General features: G+C 42.9%; 1 protein-coding gene across 4 annotated transcripts in view; it reads right to left on the minus strand.

The window, feature by feature from the left end:
* Positions 1-12,953, minus strand: part of STRBP (spermatid perinuclear RNA binding protein) — a 132,275-nt gene extending 119,322 nt beyond the window's left edge. For all 4 annotated transcript variants that reach the window (XM_032418611.1, XM_032418610.1, XM_032418608.1 and 1 more), the window contains exon 1: positions 12,908-12,953. The gene's annotated coding sequence lies outside the window, so the exon portion shown is untranslated. The remainder of the gene's footprint in view (positions 1-12,907) is intronic.
* Between the last annotated feature and the right edge of the window lie 8,480 nt (positions 12,954-21,433).

Here is a 21,433-nt window from a genome sequence, read left to right on the forward strand (position 1 = left end):
TTTATTCGAGGTTTTCTGGTCCACATTTCTAAAGCAGCAGCCTGACATAGTGGAAGGAGCCCAAGCCTGGAGGTCGAGAAATGCACCTCTCACCCCAACTACGCCACTAGCTATTTGTGTGATTCTGGACAAGTCCCTTAACCACTCAGGATATATCCTGAATTCTTCATCTGTCAAAGAACAAAGCAGGGCTAAAAGAACCTCAAAGGTTTCTCACAAGATGCTATACTTTATATTCTTGACAAACCGATTATGTGAAATAAAATTACCTAGATTAAAAAAAAAAAAAGTTTAACTACAATATATGCTAAACCTGACAAACTAAAAGCCACCACACGTCCGCTGAGCTTAAATGTGTTATCCTATATAGGAAAATCTTCTCATTTCAGGGTAATTGGGTCCTACTGACTCCTATTTACTGGAAACAAAAACAGATCCTATAATGACAGTGCCAAAATCTTATTCACTGACATTATGATCTAAGCACAAAGGAAAAGACTTAATTCAGAGATGACTAATGTGGTAAGCTCAAGGTCACCATGATAAAACAAGCTGGTGAACTACAAGTTTTTAAATAATAAACTCAATGATGTCTTTTTATCCAACTATTAAAAATGCATTAAGTATAAAAATATAAATATAATGCATTAGATAGCCTATAAATAAAAATTATATACATTAATCAAAATTATTTTGCAAATATGTCTTTTTTCCTATAAATGACCTTCAGACTAAAAACTCCTGCTACAAGCCTCTGAAAAGGTTATAATCTAAAGGAATCTTATTCTGTTCTTGACTACGCCTAGAAGAGAAGCTAAATCCTCTAGTATCTTCTGGTATTTTGTTAAGTGTAGGTTGTTAAAGACATGTTTTGGCAACTAACACCTTAACTACCATTAATTAGGGTGGAAGGCTTGCCTTCCTCCAATGTGCTTCTAAATCCTTAGGGTAAGGAGGCGGGGGTTGGCATGATCATGCAAACCTGTTAACTCAACAGGATCTCAACAAAGTGATGGAGGTGACTAGTTGGGAACTCTGATCTGTTGTTTTGTTTTTTAATATTTTATTTATTTGAGAGAGAGCAGAGCGAGAGAGAGCAGAGAGAGAGAGAGAGCACACCAGCAGGGGAGGGGGGAGGGGGAGGGGGGCAGAAGGAGAGGGAGAAGCAGGCTCCCCACTGAGCAGGGAGCCAGATGTGGGCTGGATCCCAGGACCCTGGGATCATGACCCGAGCCAAAAACAGATGCTTAACCAACTGAGCCACCCAGGTGCCCCTCATCTGTTGTTTGCAAAAGGATGGGACAGACACAGTTTAGATACCCAAAGCCCATGAAGCAGTAAAGGAAAGCTCAAAGGATGACATCTAAGTTGTAACAAACTGCTGAGAATACATGAAGTGCTTTACAACCTAGAGCAACTTATCTGACAAACTTAGTGAAACAAGTGGAGACACTCACAAATCAAAAGAAGTCTGGATGCCTTATCAGAAGTTTTCCAAATCAATTATCTAGATTCAGACCTCAGTAACAGATTCAAAATCAAGTCTTCTCTTTCTGGCAGTTAGTATCAAAATGAAAGCATAAAGCCACAGATGCACATCCTTTCTAAACATTCCTAATTTTCTTTTTTATCAAAACAATCATCACCTGAATGTCACCACCACACTGGCAAACTCAATACCGAAACTAAACTAAACTTGCCTCCTGGTGCCACTTATGTTGGATTCCCTACTTCTCTTCAGGGCACCCTAGCCGGCCCAATCAACCGGGCTTAAAACCCGTAGACTTGTCACTCAGCCCTCACAACCAGTTACCAAGTTTCATCAGTTTCAAGGCATCCCTTCTATACCCTTTCCACTACTTTTAGCCCTTTTTTCCTTCAAACTAGTACAATAGCGTCATAATCAATGTATGCATTTCAGCCTCTCTTTTCACATAAAGTTATCAAATTCATAAATATAGCCCTAATAATACCATCCCTCCACTCTTGCTCAAAAACCTTTCACTGAAGCCTCACTGTCAACAAAGTAAACTCTGAGTTCCTCACCCTTGCATTCAAGGCCTTCCATCCGTGGCTCCAACATTCCTCTCCAAACTTACGCTCTTACCAATTCCTTTGATATTCCCTCACCTTTAACTACTGAACCACTTATTCTTTCTCAAAAAAAATCTTGAGCATTCTTATTTTGCTAATGCAGTTTCCTCCATATGTAATTCTCTTCCCTATTTTCTCATCTAATCCTACTTGTTTTCCGTGGCTCAGTACAGATGTACATATCACATCCTCTCTAAAGTCTCTCCCTTATCTCCCTTAGCTAGAAATAATTTCTTGCTCTTCTGAATTCCTGGACCATTTTATCTAAGGTCTTACCTTTAAAACACACACACACACACACACACACACACACACACACACACACACCCCATCATCTATCCTAACAGACTGTAAGCTCTTAAAGGTCAGGGTCTATGTGTACTTTATTCTTGTATCCTCCCCATCCAACTAGCACAGTGCATAATATTCAAAATTATGATGAATTAATAATAAAACCAACAGCAGTCCTATGAAAGGATACTCATTAAGAAGAAAAACACATCATAAAGACCTCAAGGTACATAGTATTCCATAGGAAAAACTGAAATTCCAACTATAGCACCTTTACCAAATAACAGACTACAACTAATAAAAGAATAATTCAGTCAACAAATAGTCAACGACCTACTTAGTGCCAGGCACTGTTCTAGATGCTTAGAATCTACAGAATACAAAACCAATATTAACCCTTACCTTTATGGAGCTCTTACTCCAGTAAAGGTAAAAGGGCAATACACAAAATAAGTAAAATATAAGTTAAATGGTTTAAGCGGTAACGAGAAAAAGAAGGTGGAAAAGGAAGGCTGGGGAGGGCCAGAAATGGAGGAGCTGCCATTTTAACAGGGTAGAAAGGGAAGGCTTCACCAGAAAGGGCAGATATGCACAAAGACCTGACAAAGATGGAGCAATCATATATCTGGGTAACAGCATTCTAGGCAGGGCAAACAGCAAGTGCAAAGGACCTAAGACAGGAATATATGCCTGGCACATCAAAGAAACAGCAAGAAGGCCACTATGGCCAGAATGGAATAAGCAAAAAGTAAGAGATGAGGTCAGAGGAAAGAAAAGGGTATCTGAGCACATAAGACCTTGACACGACTTAGCTTTTTATTCCAAGCAAGACAGGGAATCACCAAAGGGTTCTGACCAGAAAGAGACAAAATCTGACTTACCTTTTTAAAAGGATCATTCTTGCTATGGTATTGAGAACAGAATATGAAGGGGCAAGAGGAAAAAGGGCTACTGCAATAATTCAAAAAACTGATGTAAACTTAAATCAGTAGAGGTGATGAAAAACGGTCAGAGTCTGGCTATATTTTGGAGGTAGAACTGGCAAGATTTCCTGATGGGTCAGATGTAGCGTGTGAGAGAGAGTCAAGGACAACTCTTTTGGCCTGAGCAACTAGAAAGATGGAGAAAGTTGCTATTTACTCAAACATGGAATACCACAAGAGGGGCGGATGAAAGAGGGGGCAGGGTAAAGATCAGGAGTTTGGTTTGTGACAAGTTTAGTTTGAAATGCCAATAAAATATTTAAGTGGAGGTGTCAATACAGGCAGTAGGACATACAAGTCTGGAGTTTCAGAGATAAGAATTTGAGAATCATCAGCATACACACAGTATTAAAGCCATAAGATTGGATGAAATCACCAGGGGAATGAGAATAAAGAGCAGAGATCCCAGGTGGCCCAATATTAAGAGGCAGTAGTTATGAAGAAGACCCAACAAGGGAGAAGCCAAGGAGATAGGAGGAAAACCAACAGAATATGGTATCCCAGAAACCAGAGCAGAAAGTATTTCAAGGAAGGAGACATCCACTGCACCAAACGCTGCTAATGGGTCAAGTAAGAAACTTGGTGGTTTCGACAAGAGCAGTTTCAGTAGAGTAATTAGGTTGAAAGTCTCATTATTATAGGTTCAGGAGAGAACAGAACTGAAGATGAGTAGAAACAACTTTTTCAAGAAGTTGAGAAATTGGGTTGCATCTACAAGAAACAGCATGGTCAAGAAAGGGTTGTTTAAAAAAAATAGATGAAATAACAGCATGTGTATGCTGACTAGAATGAGCCACTAGACAGGAGAATGATAATGTTGCAGGAGAGAGGGGGAGAACAGACATGATTTCAACTGCTATAGAATTTCACTAAAAGAGTCAAACAGCCCAATGAAGATAAATTTCACTAGCTTAGTGGGCAGTAATTCCAGAGTACTATTATTCTTTGTGATACTACAGAAGGAAGGAGGGCAGCCCATAATCCTAATTCACATGCCATAGGAAGCTCAGAAGAGAGGCTGGGCGATTTACTAACATTCATGTTAGGCCTTTTATATGTTATTTCATTTAAGCTCAAAATAACTTCATGAGGTATTATCTTTATGTTACAGATAAGGAACCAGAAGCTCAGAGAGAGCAAGTAATTTGATTAACACACAAAGCTGGTGAGTGGTAGAGCTATGTTTCAAATCCAGCTCCTCCTGAGCATTAGATAAAGAATTATAGTTACTTTAGACAGTTAAGATTTTTGTGGTTATATCTTTTTTTAGGTTCCTATCTATTAGAAATACATACTGAAGTATTTATGGATGAAAGTATATGATGTCTAAGATTTACTGTAAATATTCCAACAAAAACAACAGAAAGTAATTGTGAGTGAGGGGTAGATGAAACAAAAGCAGCAAAATACTGGTAATTGTTGAAGCTAGTTGACGGGTACATGAAAGTTCATTGTACTGTTCTCTTTCATGTACATTTGAACATGCCATGGTAAAAAAAATAAAAATCCAGGTGCTTCTGAGTCAAATTTTTCTCATTACTACAAAGTGTGCCCTTAATTTCTTCTTCAGTCCTCCCTTCAAAAAAAAATGTTATGTGCTTCAGAGCTTACAAACAGTTTTCTTTTCTTCTTTAATCCTCACTGTAACTGTAATTTAGGGGTTTTATTCCAATTTTATACATGAGGAGAGAGAACTACAACTAGTAAATAACAGGATCAGACCTCAAAGCCAAGTCTTCTGGTGTCAACAACATTGTACTACCCAATACAGCAGTCAAGGTTGCACACAGGATCATCTCTAGGAATAACCTAGTGCTAGCCCTTTTCTTCAAATTCATTACTACTGCATAATCCTGGGGCCCCAAATTTCCTAGGAAGGCTACACATTACTGCAGGCAGTCCTTGAAAAGACTTGACTAAAAGAAGATTTCAAATTTGCCCAGCCATCAACCTTCCTGGCCAAATTTGGGAACCAACAGGAACCTCTGAAAGGGTATTCTGAAAGTCTGCCTATCTCTGCTCTAGAGTCAACTCTGTGCCTCCATTTCTCTAAACGTAACACTCCTGTTCACCCACATTATACTCCCACAGGGACCAAAGTCCAGGTATGTGAACCCTAAGCGCTAGAAATAAAGAACACTACCAAACAATAATACTGACCAAAGTCAGTTTTGAAGATTTTATTTTTTAAGTAATCTCTACACCCAACATGGGGCTGGAACTTAACAACCCTGCGATCAAGAGTCACATGCTCTATCCACTAAGCCAGCCAGGTGCCCCTCAAAAGCCAATTTTGTGTAACTCCACAACATTTACCACAAAGCTGGCATATCAAAGAGCATCACAGTTAATAATTATCTTTAAGATACCATCTTTTTAAAAGCCTCATCACTAATATGTTTGATATCTGTTCTTCCATACTAACCTTGACATTAAAAGTTTATTTACAGCTTGCTTCAAAAACAACTGAAAATATACATACCAAGGGTTCCAAATGTTATTCTCTCCAGCCGCTAACCTATATTATCAAAATTGTAACACCTTTCCTCTCTAGTTCACTAGCTTTGCTAACTAAAACTGAATTGTCCAGAGTTAAGACAAGAGCTACCCAGTACCCTATACTTCATTATGTAAAAATGTAGTTTGTCTAAGTTGTACAAAAGCCTATGATTAGATGCAATGTTTGAGGAGTTGTTTTTTTTTTTTAAAGATTTTATTTATTTATTTGACAGAGAGAGACACAGTGAGAGAGGGAACACAAGCAGGGGGAGTGGGAGAGGGAGAAGCAGGCTTCCCACCAAGCAGGGAGCCCGATGTGGAGCTCGATCCCAGGACCCTGGGATCATGGCCTGAGCCGAAGGCAGACGCTTAACGACTGAGCCACCCAGGTGCCCCTGAGTTTTATATTTACTTGGAATTATAAACATCGTAAGAATAAACTGCCTCCATCTTAACTGTTAGAAACAAACCACCCCTTTACCAGGTCACTACCTAGGTAACCAAAGTTATAGACTCCATTTGCACATTAAGGGCCAATCTATCTAGGGAAGGATCTATTCTTTACTGAAAACAGTATTATAGAGCCCTACTAAGAAATCCTAGGTCTGGCACAAAACGTGCCTTTGAGCCAAAAGTCAATGCATGTTTGTTGAATTAAACTGGTAGGACAGGTAAGCATAATTTAAAAAAAAAAAAAAATCTAAACAGGGTCTTTCAGGACAATTACTATTTGCCTTACGTCAATAGTATTAATATGGTTAAATTCAATTTTTAACAAAATGCTGATCTGCCTAATAGGGTATCGTGAAAAGTCCTGGTACCTGGAAAACTGCAAAGAACAGGAAATTCTGCAGGTGCAGTAAGAAACTACATCTTATCCATGACCCAGAAACGCCTCAGAATTTATTACACAACCTGCTGCAGAATTCTCACTCTTCAAATGGAAATGAACCATGAAGTCACACAATGCAAGGCTGTGATTTTATTATTGATATAATCAACTATACCCTTTCGAGTTGTGCTAAAGTTAACTCAAGAAAGCAGATGTTCGACACAGCATTAGTTATGTCAGAAGTTAAGAGAATTTTAATATCAAATAACTAAAATTTAGGATGGCATTCATTTACTCAGCAACACACATATATGGAATGTCTTTTGTGAGACAGACACCATACTTCTCAAAAATGATGTATTTCAAGGACCCTTAAAACAAGAAATACATCAAATTAGGCATGAAAGTGACAAATCAGGTCATGTGGTTACCTCATTATTCAATGCAAGACCTAAAAGTTACAGACTTGCAGATCTTTCAGGCTTAAACCATTTAAATATTTATATCACCACTAATCTGGCCTCATCACTTCATTCTTTTCTGTTTTAACTGACATATAAATTTAACTTACATTTCCCCATAAAGTTTTCTAAAATTAGACTGGATTATGAAGCCTCTCATAATTACCTGTCAGAAACACTTTTTCTACAGCTGAACAAATTTTAAAAAACAACCAATTTTCCAATAAGAAGATCTATGCAAAACAAATGAAAACAGTAAGAGCAGTAAGACGGGTAATGGAGGTCCAAACTTGTTATATAAGAGAGTACACTATTAAGAATAGATCAGCTGGGTGCCTGGCTGGCTCAGCTGGTGGAGCCAGTGGCTCTTGATCTTGGGGTTGTGGGTTTGAGCCCCACGTTGGGTATGGAGATTACTTAAAAATCAAATCTTTTTTTTTTTTTTTAAGATTTTATTTATTTATTTGACAGAGAGAGACACAGCGAGAGAGGGAAAACAGCAGGGGGAGTGGGAGAGGGAGAAGCAGGCTTCCCACTGAGCAAGGAGCCCGATGCGGGGCCCAATCCCAGACACCTAACGACTGAGCCACCCAGGTGCCCCAAAAATCAAATCTTTAAAGGGGAGCCTGACTGGCTCGGTCAGTTGGGCATCCAACTCTTGGTTTTAGCTCAGGTCATGATCTCAGGGTCCTGAGACTGAGCCCTATGTTGGGCTTCGCACTCACTGGGGAGTCTGAGATTCTCTCTCCCTTTCCTTCCGCCCCCCCCCCCCCCCCCCCCCAAAATAAATAAATCTTTAAAATAAAATAAAATCTTCAAAAGGAAAAAAAAAAGATCAGCTAGCACAAAAGACTACTATCAGGGCTGGGTATTACCAAGCTCAAGCAAATTAATGTCTAAAATGTCTTACTATTTACATTTTTGCAATGTCAATCATAACCAGCATCTAGAGGCTTTTCACAACTAATAAACATTTTAAAAGCATTTAAATATCATTCCTCCTCAAACAGCGCATAACCTGTCAATAGGCTTGGAAATGTCAAAAGGATGGGTATTTGAGAACTAAAATTTAAAAAAGGAAGAAGTATTCAATAAATCTAGAGGAAGTTTAATGCCACTAGAAGAGGGATAGCTCTATTTTTCTGTTCAAGTCACTTAGAATTAGTTGATTTTCTGCAAAATACACAGGAAAATGTATTTATTATTCCTGGTTTAGGAAGTGAATTCACTGAGTGAGAGAAGTGCTCATCTCTGGAAATTCATGCTTAGAAGCGATGTCAGGCTATAGCCACAATGCAGAATGTCACTCACAATCTTCTGCTCATACTCAAGAATTCAAATCGGCACCAACACTCAACTACAGAAATGAAAAGATAAGGAGACAGTAGAGCAAAGAATGAACAAACTTCAATTTGCAGACATCTCTGATATTCAGAGAAGTTTCATCTCTATCCAAGTTTCTCACTACAAATTAACCCACCTACTGCCAAATTCTGAAGCACCAATTATTATTTGACCAAAATAAAAAGAAAAAAGGAGCTAAGGAAATAACACCTATCCCCATATTTACATAGTTCTAATCTTCCTGAAAGACTTATACTTGTTTTATATAAACCATCTCAATTCTCATGGGAGGTAGACAGAGTCAGGTTTCTGGAGGAAAACAAGCACAAAGGGATTAAGTATCTTGTCCAGCAAGTCACCAGTGAAAATAAAACCAGACCCAATTATTTAGCCTACAAAGTCTAAATAACCTGCTTTCCTTGGTTCATAAACTTAGGACAATATTTTCAAGTGCCTACTAACTATCCCAAACCATAGAACTTCACGGAACAATACATATAATCAGAACACTGTGCCAGAATTGAGTATTCTGAGCAAGAAAATACTGCTTGCCCCAAATCAATAAAATGAACTAACACAATAGACTTAAAAAATGCAAGGAAGAAACAATAGCCATATTGGAGAGAATTTTCAAAGGTCACTCTATTCATCTTATATCCTACTGCTCAAATTCTCTGCCAGGGAGCCAAAGGGGCCAAACATGCTCCTTATAACATATCCTACACGTATATCAAATCTCAAAATACTGCAAAGAATTTCAATGAAAGGCATATTATGCTTGAAAAACCTTTCCCTCCAAAATAAAATCTTATAGCAATGCCTTCAGAACATTATTTTGTTGCCTTCATGATGCACTTTAAATCTGGATTTTTTTTTTTTTTTAAGATTTTATTTATTTATTTGACAGAGAGAGCCAGAGAGCACAAGTGGAGGGAATGGCAGAGGGAGAGGAACAAGAAGGCTCCCCACTAAGCAGGGAGCCTGACGTGGGGCTCGATCCCAGGACCCTGGGATCACGAGCCAAGCCAAAGGCAGATGCTTAACCATCTGAGCCACCCGGGAGCCCCTAAATTTGGATTTTAAAAATGATTAGCTCCCAGTTTATTTTTTAAATATTTATATTTACAGATTCAGATTACTTAAAATGTGTTGTTCTGCTAAGCCCTCATTATGTTTAGGCAAGATTCCCACTTCCACTCAAACTTATTATTTGAACTTACAATGGCCGCATTAAGATACTTCCTAAACTGACAAAAGGAGAAAACTAATCAAACCAGAAAGCTTCCCAAGGTATCACAGCAGACCTTTTATTTGAAATCATACTAGGTACTACATTACACACTACATGAAACCCACAAAGTGATAATTGAAGTTATTTCTGCAACATGATGAAATAATTTTTTTGCAAAATCTGACAAGACTGAATTTTCAACTGTCAAAAGGGAAATCGTTTTCCAAGATTCTAGAAAACCCTGCTTACTAAGGCAGTCTCAAAGCAGTTTCCTTAATCCTTCCAAATCCCAAAGAATCTAACACAAGCCACAGAACACTGAATGAGACCTGCACTGAAATATCTGTGCTCAAACCCCTGAAGGTTATTTCCTGTGTCTGGCAAGCTGATTGGCTGTATGTCCACACAACCCCAAAAGTCTTTCCTCAATAAAGCCAACACTACACTCCCTAACTCAAATCAAAATACCAGAAAATCCAAAAGCCTCCAACCAAATTTTACTTGAACTATTTGGCAGAAAAAGCCAACAACCTAGGATCAGTTATTTGCAACCTTGAAAGAGAGTTAAAGAATCGCAGATCTCCATTCCTGCCACTTTTAGGAGCTGGATGTACGTTACCTCTGTCTGCCTCTAGCATGGGACTCAGATATTACATCACTCAAAGCCTGAAAACTGCCCCATTACCCAGAAAGCACCAGGGTAGCTGAGACACTGCACCAAGGTATCCCTTCCTCCCTGATACAGCCTTCGAATGCTACAGACACTGGGCCCTGCTCTCTCACAGTTATCTTCACAAAGGCATCTGCCCTGCACCTGCTGCAATCCTATTTCTATTCACTTGTGGTGCACTCCACACAACCCTGTGTGGCTCTTCCATCTGCACATTTGTCAGTGCAATGCACTAGGACAATATCCCACCACATACCTCCTCCAAACTTGGGAGTGTGTACTACTCAGCTCTCCCTTATCCCTTCCCCATTCACAGAGTTCTGGAACTAAAATCGGGCTTCTTGATTTTTCTGATCCTAGAGGCATGAACTTCCAAATATGTACAGGGTTTAATGTCCTCCATTTTTCATTAATATCATTCCAGGATCCACATACATACACCACACACATTCTTCAGTTCTACGTACAGAATGTAATCCCCTCTCTTTAGTTTTGTTTTGGTTTTTGTTTTTTCAACTTCTGCACTCTGCCTTTTCTTTTATTTCCAGTGACCTAAAATTTTTGAACCCCTTTAATCTCTCAAGACTCAAAGTTTTCCAGTCTCTCCCCACTCTTCAGGACCCTGCTCCTGCTCCTTCCATTCTCTTCTAAGCAACCTGTTTTCCTAACTCTCTCAAACCTGAATAGTCATTTCCTGCCCCTAAACCTGGACAACCTGCTTCCCCTACCACCACCCCAACCCAATACACAACCTATCCCTTTCTAGTCACAGACACATCCACACACCTCCCTACCTTGCCCTTCTTTTACCCCATTATATACTATGCATTCTTCTACGTCCTCTACCCAAAAATATCCTGTTTCCCCCCCATTCTTCCCTCTTTCCTGCCTATCCACTTCTCTACCAGACAAAATCTAGCACCCCCAAGCTATGCTTCCCTCCCTCTACACACTGTATGTACTCCAGACCTGCATCCTTCCCCTTCCAACCTATCCCCTCCTACCTCCCTCTACTGACTTCCCTTCACACACGTACCACCCCCCCACTCCTTCTTCTCCCTAACTTCCCTCCACACTTCTGCCCCCAAAACATTTCCTTCCATCTGTTTTCATACTTCACCTGCCACTCCAAGAACATTTCCCTCACCCCCTACACCTTTGGCCCTCTACCTCACACATACTCCACTCCACCTGTCCTCTGCAATGTCTCCCCAACCCCAAAGTTTCCTATCTTGCTGCTTCCCCACCTACATTTTTACTTCCCCTACCTACATCTATACTTCCCACAAGAACACTCTCCATTTCACTCACATCTGCTACCCGCTAAATACCCTGCATACCTCCTGTCCATCCCCATCATCCTACTCCACTGTCCTCACTTCTCTCAAACTCTGGCCCTGCTCCAATCACCTTCCTCCCCCCCCCCCCCCGCCCATACTGTTCTCCCCTGAGCACCACTCACCAGTGAGACACCTGTCTTCTCCCCCCCTCCAACAACATGCCCTCCCTTCGCATGTCCCACGTGTCCAGCCTCAACACTCTCCTGCTTCCTTCTTGTCTTCCCTACACACCTCCTGACCAGACACAGTCCTCACATCCTTCACAGGTCTCCTGAAGCCTCTGGGCCTACCCTCACACACACCTCCCTGCAAACCTCCATTTCCCTCACCATCACTCCAGAGACCCCTAGACACCTCCGTCCCTCTCTCCCCACCACACTTCCCCCTACCTGCACATCTTCCTCCACATTTCCCTTCACATTTGTCCGGTGGCCTTCCTTAAATCTGCCCCCACTCCCTGCCCCTCACACGCAGCCCCGACCGGGACATCCGCTTCTTCCACTCCTCCCTCGAGTCCCTAATTTCCTCCTTCCATTCCCATCACGCTCGCCTCTACCCTCCCCAAAGCCTCCCTCACACCCTCCCGAACCCCCACAGACTGCCCCCCACCCGGCTGAATGTCCTCCATCCCTCTCGCACTCGCCCTGGCCCCACTGGGCCCCCGAACCTGCCCGAAGGCCCTCCCGCTCCGTTGGGCCGGATCCCTCCACCCTTCATTCTCCCCCAAGTCTGCCCACACCCTCCGCCAGCCCCCCAAGCCTCGCTCCCGGCCCCTGCCCCCAATGTCCTCCAACACCTGCCCGGAGCCCCTCGCCCTCCATCCTACCGAGACCCAGGGCGCCGGGTCCCCCCACGCTGCCCACGCCCTCCCCTCACTCGGGGCCGGGACCCCGTCCCCCCGAAGGTGAGGAAAGCTGCCCGCTGCCCTTGCCCGAAGCGGCCGGGGCACCGCAGCGGCGGCCACAATGCCAGAGCCACGGGGGCCGGGATTGCTCCCTGTTCTCCGCCGGGGCCGCCGCGGCCGCCGCCGCCGCTGCTAAGGACGCACAACAAACAATGCGGGGCCCGGGCCGGCTCCGCCAACCGCCTCAACCGCCGCCTCAACCGCCGCCCGCCCGGGACGGCCCGCCGCGCAGGCGCCTACCCCGCCGCCGCAGCCTACCCGCACCGCCGCGCTCTGCCCGCGCCCGGTCCCCGCTCCCGCTCCGCCGCCGCCGCCACCTCGTCCGCCCGCGTCTCCGGCTCCTCAGCCCAGCGGCGGCGGCTGCGGCGGCTGCTGCCCTGGTGGCGCTCGCGGCTCCGGTCTCCGCTTCGGCGGCGGCGGCGGCGGCGAGCACGTGACACCGCCCAGCGCGCCCATTGGCCGACACGGGGGGCGGGCCCGCGGCTGCTGGGGAACGGAAAGCCCGCCCCCTCGCTCGCCGCGCGCCCCCTCCACGCGCGCTCTGCCGTACCTGAGAGCGCCGGCCGGCGCCAGCCGGCGCCGTGCCGCGCCGCCGCCTGCGCCAACTGCGCACCTGGGAGCGCGCAGGGACCACACGCTGGTGGAGGCCGCATGCACCTGCGAGCGGACGCTTACGTAAGCTGCGTCCCCGCCTTTCTCCCGGCGCCAGGCCCCCGCCCGCTGCAGCACCTGAGCCCCGCTGCGCTAACAGCGTAACTGCTGCGGAGCGGGGACGAGCTGCGCAGAGAGGCAAGCGAAATGCACGGAAACTTCGTAACTTCCGAATCTGGGAGCGGCTCCCGGATGCCACTGCGAGCCGGCCTCTCCGGCCCCGCGCCCCAGTGGAGAGTGGCCCCCCCAGCCTCAGAGGCTAAGCAGCGGAGTAGGCTGCTCAACGCCTCCCCAGGTGGAGGACGGAGAGGCCAGTGGGCTTTGACTTGGTAAGAGGTTCTCTCCCAGCCTCCGCCCCGCTACACTTACCAGCTGTGTGACCTTGACCAAATTAGAGAACCATTCTGATCGTGAGTTTTATGGTAGGGAAACTAGGACAAAAATTCCGATTTAGAAGCTGTTGGAGAGATGGAAAAAGACAATAGGTGTGAATTCTCTCAGCACATAGCAGGCATGGAACAGAAGTTGCAGCTTAGTCAGCAACCACCTCTCCTTTTCCCACCCAATGGACCTACCTGGGATTGAGTTTGAGGCCAGGACCTCTCTGACCTCCTTATTGTTGTGTCAGATTTTGGCTGAAAATCTGTCTGAGGAGTGCTAAGGAAGAAATTAAGTTTTACTTTTTTGGTACAGCATTCTGCCAGCCAGTTCGGCCCCTTACTGAGTATCTGCTGCATGCCAGGTGCTGTGCTGGGTGTTAGGCTGCACAAGTGAATGAGACAAGGTCCTTGCCCTAAAGGAATTCCCAGCCTGGGGTGGGAAACAACCAGACCACCCAGCAGTAGGATTTGGAGAGCTGGGGGTCCAGGAGGGATCTCCCATAACAACCCCTTCTAGGCCTCTTCCCAGTTTTGTAACATGCCAGATTCAAATGTTTTAACAGCTCTACTTCATTTGCAAGATAAAGTTTGAATACTCTAAAAAGTTTTGGTGATCTGGCCTTAAGTTTCAAGGTGCATGCCCTTCCCTTTGCCCCTCCTTCAGGCCACCTTGACCCTCCAGCTACACTGAACTTCAGCACTGTAGTTGCCAGAGCCTGTAACACTTCTGAGCTGCCTGAGCCAGGGGCTAGGCCCCAAATCCCTTTCTACACCCTGTCCCCACCTCCAATCACCCTCACCTTTCTTTACCCTCCTGGAAGACTCCTCGGGGTTCCTAGTCAACTCGGAATGTATTCTCTCAAAACTTCTTTGGCTGCTTCAGACACATTGTCTAAATTCCTGCACTTTGCATACAGCTCATTAAACCATGTACTCTTATAGCACTAGATTGTAATTGTCACATCCCTGGACTGTAAGCACCTTGAGGACTTGATTGGGTTAGGGAGGACTGCACAGGGAGGACTGCACATACACATGCAATGAGGTCATTAAAGCTGGGCTTTCCAAGAAGAACATGAATCTGCTTGGAGGAGAAGAGCCGCTGCTGTGTAAAGGTCTGGGTTCTGTGCACACTAGCTGTGTGACCTTGGAAAATCAGTCTCTCTAGGTCTTAGTTAACTCATCTGTCAAGTGGGACCGTAATACTGCATACCTCGTTATAAGGATTCAATGAGGCAGTGTATCTCAGGCACTCAGTATAGTGCCTGGCATTAGCTCAATTTCTAAATTGTTTTAAGTAGGTAGACTGCAGAGCATTAAACATTCATTGGTGTCACTTATTTCAATATCTTTATTGGGTTTATAACTCCAAACATTCCTGACCAAAAAACATGCAAATGATATAAAAGTAAAGAAACTAAAAATTTCAAGTGTGCCTCTCACTCTACTCCCTCTACCCCTAATCCCACATCCCAGGGCAGTTACCATTAACTTTTTCATGTCCTACAGTATATGTCCAGAGAGAGAAGAAAATTGCAAAAAATTACATGTCTATGATGTGTATGTTATACTTGGATTTTGCATAGAAAAAGGCTAGAAAGGGTTAAACACCAACTACTACTGTTATTCCTCGAAAGTAGAGCTAGGGGTGGGGAGGGGCACTTTGAATACTTCTGCATTGCTTTAATTATTTAAGAATCATATATATAACTAAAATAAATATATATATAACACATTTTTAAATGTTATTGAGGTATGTTTACATATCCTAAAACTCATGCATTTCAAGAGCACAGATCAAGGATTTTTAGTAATGTTACCAAGCGATGCAACATCAGTATGTCAGTTTTAGAACATTTATGGATGCCCCATAAAATCCATCAGACCCATTTACTGTTAATCCCATTCCCACTCCCAGTCACAGGCAACCACTAATCTATTCTGTCTCTATATTTTTGCTTTTTCTGGATATATTAGATACATTTTTTTAAATCAAATAGATGTTTTAGAAAAAAAGTGTTTTTACCTCATAATCCCACCTAGTGATAGTAATCATATTCATATTAATTATATATAATATTAATATTACATTTATTGCTCCAAATTTGTCCTGTGCATATAAATAGATATAACTTTTACAAAGTGAGATTATAGTATACCTTCAGTTTTGATTTTTTTTTACTTAACAATATAAAGTAAATACACCTCTTTTTATGTTACCGAACACTCTCTTGCATAACGTATCTTAAGAATCATTTAATTAAACCAAGACCCTATGTTGGGTATCTGGGTCTTTTTCCAGTATTTCCAGTTATAAATATGGTAAGGTACTAGATATTATAAAGTTATAGAACACGATGAGCTTTAAAATCACACCTAAATTCAAATACTAGCACTTGTTGTTTCATCCATTCATTACACAAATATTTACCGAGAACCTACTACCTGCTAGTAGATACAAAAGCAAGAAAACAGCTACACTGCCCTACCCCTGTGGCCCTAGACGCCAATGTACATTGCTCAAATAACACTGAATGGCCCACAGAGAAGGGAGCAGCCAACAGAGGGGGATAGATGGGGTTCTCAAAGGCTCTCTGAAGAGGCATCTTTGGAACATACACTTGGCACGTCACTCTGCCATTTTTACAAAAGGTGCTTGGTAGGGACGCCTGGGTGGCTCAGTCAGTTAAGTGTCTGCCTCTGGCTTAGGTCATGATCTCAGAGTCCTGGGATCGAGAGCCCCGCGTCAGGCTCTCCACTCAGTGGGGAGTCTGCTTCTCCCTCTGCCTACAGCTCTGCCTGCTTGTGCTCTCTCTCTCTCTGTCAAATAAATTTTAAAAATCTTTCTTTCTTTTTTTTTTTTTAAAAAAGGTGCTTGGTAAAGGGAGTTGGATTGGTAACTTGTGAGAGCAGTGGGCAGCCCTTCCCAGTTCCTGGTGCCTGACCTCCCTTAGCTCTTTGGACCCTCACATCTCCCCACTGAAGAGAAGAAAACAGAGGAAATTGAAGCCTAGATAAGGAAGTGAATTGCCCAGAGTCACCAAGCCAGGAAAGGGCACAGCTGAAATTGAACTCTGGTCTGACTTCTAGCCCAGGGCTCTTGGTCCCCAGCGCTACTGCCCTCTATAGAGGGTGGTCATCTTTGAAGAACCACACTGAGAAAGAGGCGGAAAACATGCAACACTATGCTCTCTGATACAAGAGATACTAGCCACATGTGGCTATTTAAATTTAAATAAATTAAAATTAAATAGGGGCACCTGGCTGACTTAGTCAGTAGAGCATGCAACTCTTTTCTTTTTTTTAAGATTTTATTTACTTATTTGAGAGAAAGAGCATGGGGGGGGCAGGCGGAGGGAGGGCAGAAGGAAAGGGACAAGCAGACTCCCCGCTGAGCACGGAGCCTGAGTGGGGCTCCTGAGCTGAAGTCAGATGTTCAACTGACGGAGCCACCTAGGCACCCCAAGCATGTGACTCTTGATCTCAGTGTTGTAAGTTCGAGCCCCACATTGGGTGGAGAGATTACTTAAAAACAAAATCTTGGGGCACCTGGGTGGCTCAGTCATTAAGCGTCTGCCTTCGGCTCAGGTCATGGTCCCAGGGTCCTGGGATTGAGCCCCACATCGGGCTCCCTGCTCTGTGGGAAGCCTGCTTCTCCCTCTCCCACTCCCCCAGCTTGTGTTCCCTCTCTCACTGTGTCTCTCTCTGTCAAATAAATAATTAAAATCTTAAAAAAAAATCTTTAAAAAAATTGAATTAAATTGAAAATACAAACAAATAAAACATTTCTGTCACTGTAGAAAGTCCTATTAGCGCTGATCTAGAGGAATAATAACAATATTATCGTAGTAGAAATAGCAATAATACCTTACTTGTATATTATTTTCAAAGCAGTTGCCCTGGGAATAGAGAGGTCAGTCTGGTCTCCTTATCCGTCATTTCCCTACCCCTCTCCCTACCATAGGCCAGCTCTACAGAAAGAAGCTGAAGACAGAAAGGTGGCTAGTCATGCTGTGGGTGAAGGGTAGGACACAGGGAATGTGACATCCTTCAACTTCTTGCCATCATGTTTCTAAATCCACCTATGCATCTCCAGCCATTCCCTCCTTCCCTCCTTTTACAAAAATCAGCCCTCTCACCAAAGACCAGGTCTTTTTCCTGGGCCTGGATGCCCTTTCCTACCCTCTAAGGAAGTTTACTCTTTAATCCACCACTCTCTGTTATGTCAGCCTCTCCTTTCCCTACTAGATTCTTTAGATTCTATTGCCCAAATAATCTTTTCCATTCTAAGGGAGGAAGAAAGGGAGGGAGGGAAGAAACAGATTCAAAGGTGATCCCATGCACCTTACAGTTGAGAAGCATTGACCCAAGATCAATAGCTACAGATACCAATTGAAGACTAGAATACCACAACAGAATCACTATTGGTGACCTGATTTTCGGAAATGGTAAATAACTCTTGGTAGAGTCTCGAGCACAATAAGGTATAATCTTCATTCACCTTGCATAGTATTTGCCTCCCTGGAATAGTAAAATCACACTAGAATATATTTTGTCTCTGTATGAAAATTGGGGTTAGTTGTTAGGCTCAGATCATTGCACAGAAGACTTTCCCCTACATAAACGTCCAGTGTGACATTCAAAGGTCATGCGGGACTACCCATGCAGGGAGGGACATCTGGCATTCCTGGCTTCCCCCCAGGAAATGCCATTATGACTACCCAAACTCCACCACAAATGTCTAAAAGGCCCATGTGAGAATTATGGCTCTAGACTCTCATGCAACGGCCTACTCAGGATTTCTATCTGGATGTCTCACATGCTACTGGACTGTCCGTAACTTCCAGATCTTTCCCCTAAACCTCAAACACATTGCCCCTACTGTCCCCCATTTCAGTTCCTTTATCGAGGCTACTGATAGCTGGTAGCTACTGATTTTGAATGATCAGTAAGCTGAAGTTTTCATGTAGGCAGACTGTTTGATTTGTTCTACTTGTATGCCTTTGAATCCTGCCAGGCATATAGTAGTCACTTAATAAATATTTACTGAGTGAATACCCAGAAAATTTTCCCATCCTCCTTCCTCAGGGAACAAACCCCAAAGAAGATAAGAAGGTAACAGGGATTCCTGGTCAGGAAGTTCCCACTTCTTACAGGATTTCTTCTAATATCCCCGATACTTTCCTCAGCCAAAAATGCACAACAGCCCAAAGCTGCTGCTGAAACTCTCCCCCCAAAACTGTCTCATAGCAAGGGGAGATGGAGACAGCCTCTCTGAAGGTCTGGGGATGAGGCCCAAATTCATCAGCCTCAAGCACAAAATTTCTTTGAAGTCTCATGTTTTATCTCTAAAATCCATGCAAACTGTACCTTCTATTCCCATGTTTGTTTTAATAGGCAAATAATGTTTTGATTACTTCCCTTTAGGAGAAAAATTCAAAGCCCATTTTTCCAATTCCTCAAGTAGACATTCACACTTCAGGAAGATGCTCCTGATCTGTCCTGTGGCTCTGAGTATTTCCTGGCACACCACCACCTAGCCCTGGTGGTAATTATACTAACAGCCAACATTTATTAAGCCCTTATTATACACCAGGCAGTATATTAAGCACTTACCATGCATTATGTCTCTAATCCTTGCAACAATCCTATGAAGTGGGTACAGTTTTCGTCTTCATTTATCATTGGAGAGACTCAGGCTCCAAGAAGGTAAGTCACTCGCACTATGTCACAGAGCCGATAAGTTGGAGACTTGGGATTCAACTCGGTGCTCTCAATTACTACCCTGTCCACCCCAGTTTGAAAAGCAAGCTTCTACACTTTTAGAGCAAAAGCTTTCAGACAGCAGGAAAGCCCTAAGAAATCACAAAGCAGGGAAAGTACGGAGGTGTCTGGTTCTCTTGGTGGACACATTTATAGGGGTCACAAGTTATAAGAAAAGTTTCTACATGTGTGTCTAGGTTTCAATTACAATCTACCAAAAATAATAAGTATATTCTGGATCACTGGGACAGCCGCCTTATAAATGATTCCTGGCACCCCAAATTTAGTGCTCATATTGGTGCAAAAGTGACTGCCTAAAGTGACAATTTTAATGCTAAATGCAGATATCTTAGATCAGGGGTCAGATTTTCAAGCCAGCAAACTGTCTCCTTTAAAATGGTGATTCTCGGGGCGCCTGGGTGGCTCAATCGGTTAAGTGGCTGCCTTCGGCTCAGGTCATGATCCCAGGGTCCTAGGATCAAGCCCCACATCAGGCTCCCTCTCCCTCTGCCTGCCTCTCTGCCTACTTGTGCTCTCTCTCTATCTCTCTGTCAAATAAATAAATAAAATCTTTAAAAATAAATAAATAAAATAAACTAAGATGGTGATTCTCAATGAGGTGTAATTTTGGCCCCTATACACACAAACATTTAACAAGGTCTAGAGACATTTTTAGTTGTAACAACTGGCATCCAGTAAGTAGGGACCAGGGATGCTGCCAAACATCCTTCAGTACACAGGATCATCAGGGCACCTGGGTGGCTCAGTTGGTTAAGTGTCTGCCTTCGGCTCAGGTCATAATCCCAGGGTCCTGGGTTCGAGCCCCACATCAGGGTCTCTGCTCAGCCAAGAGCCTGCTTCTCCCTCTTCCTCTCCCTCTGCCTGCCATTCCCCCTGCTTGTGCTCTCTCTCTCCTTCTTTCTATCAAATAAATAAAATCTTTATAAAAAAATACACAGGATCAACCCCCCCCATACCAAAGGATCATCAGCCCAAAATGTCAATAGTGCTGGGCTGCAGAAAACTTTAAAAGGGTTTCTATAGGGGAGAAAGTGAACAGAGTGGAAGGGAAGAGATTGGAAGTGAGGCTTCTCTGAATGAGACTTGTTAGATACCTTTCACTTTGAAATCTCATAAATGATTCATGTAAATATTTAAATCATTAAATCATATAAATTTTTTAATCTCTAAAATGAAAAACAAGCCAAAATATGAACATAACTTTATATCAGGTTGATAACAAGACCACATAGGAAAAAAGAATCACTCAAATTGACCTTAAAACAAAGTATTTTTGACTATCTATCGTTAATGAGATATTTGCTAAGGATAAAGGGAAAAAAAACAACAAAGAAATCTTAAAGTCTCACTAGTCTTAGTAATGATATTAGTATTGCTACTTTAAAATATGTCTATCATGGGTTAAAACATATTAGTAATGACATCAATGCTGTTAAGACCCAAAATTTTTAGGACAAAAGTGATACAAATGTAATATCAAAGGAGTTAAGTAAAAAAACTTATAATCTTAAATTTCAGTTGGAAATTTCGGCATTGCTATTCAACTCTCTTTTGGAAATTTCATAAAAACTGGAGGGTTCTGTTTAAAAATAAAAGTTGAGCATTTATTCTGCCTTTTATTATGGACTAAATTTCAGGTAACCAAATACCCCCAGAGGATAAGAAAAAGTTCTATACAAAAGAACTTCAGCTAATAAATCAGAAGGAATGCTAAAATTAGATCATCACTATTTTGCAAACCCTAATAATATACCTGATTTAGGCAATGGTCATCAATAGATGGTAAAATTTTTGAGCCAAGGATTGATAGGGAACATTACAATTACAATGAAGAAATAAGGGTATCACTCCCTGAATCCACTGATAAATGTTAGCATCACTAAAAGTTACATGAACATACATTCTGTGCCTCCTGGTAAGGTGCATTCTAAAATACATAGCATCTCTATTTGGGCCAAAAATGTTTAGT

The sequence above is a fragment of the Phoca vitulina genome, unplaced genomic scaffold, assembly GCF_004348235.1.
Source record: "Phoca vitulina isolate PV1807 unplaced genomic scaffold, GSC_HSeal_1.0 scaffold21, whole genome shotgun sequence".
In the NCBI taxonomy this organism is placed as follows: domain Eukaryota; kingdom Metazoa; phylum Chordata; class Mammalia; order Carnivora; family Phocidae; genus Phoca; species Phoca vitulina.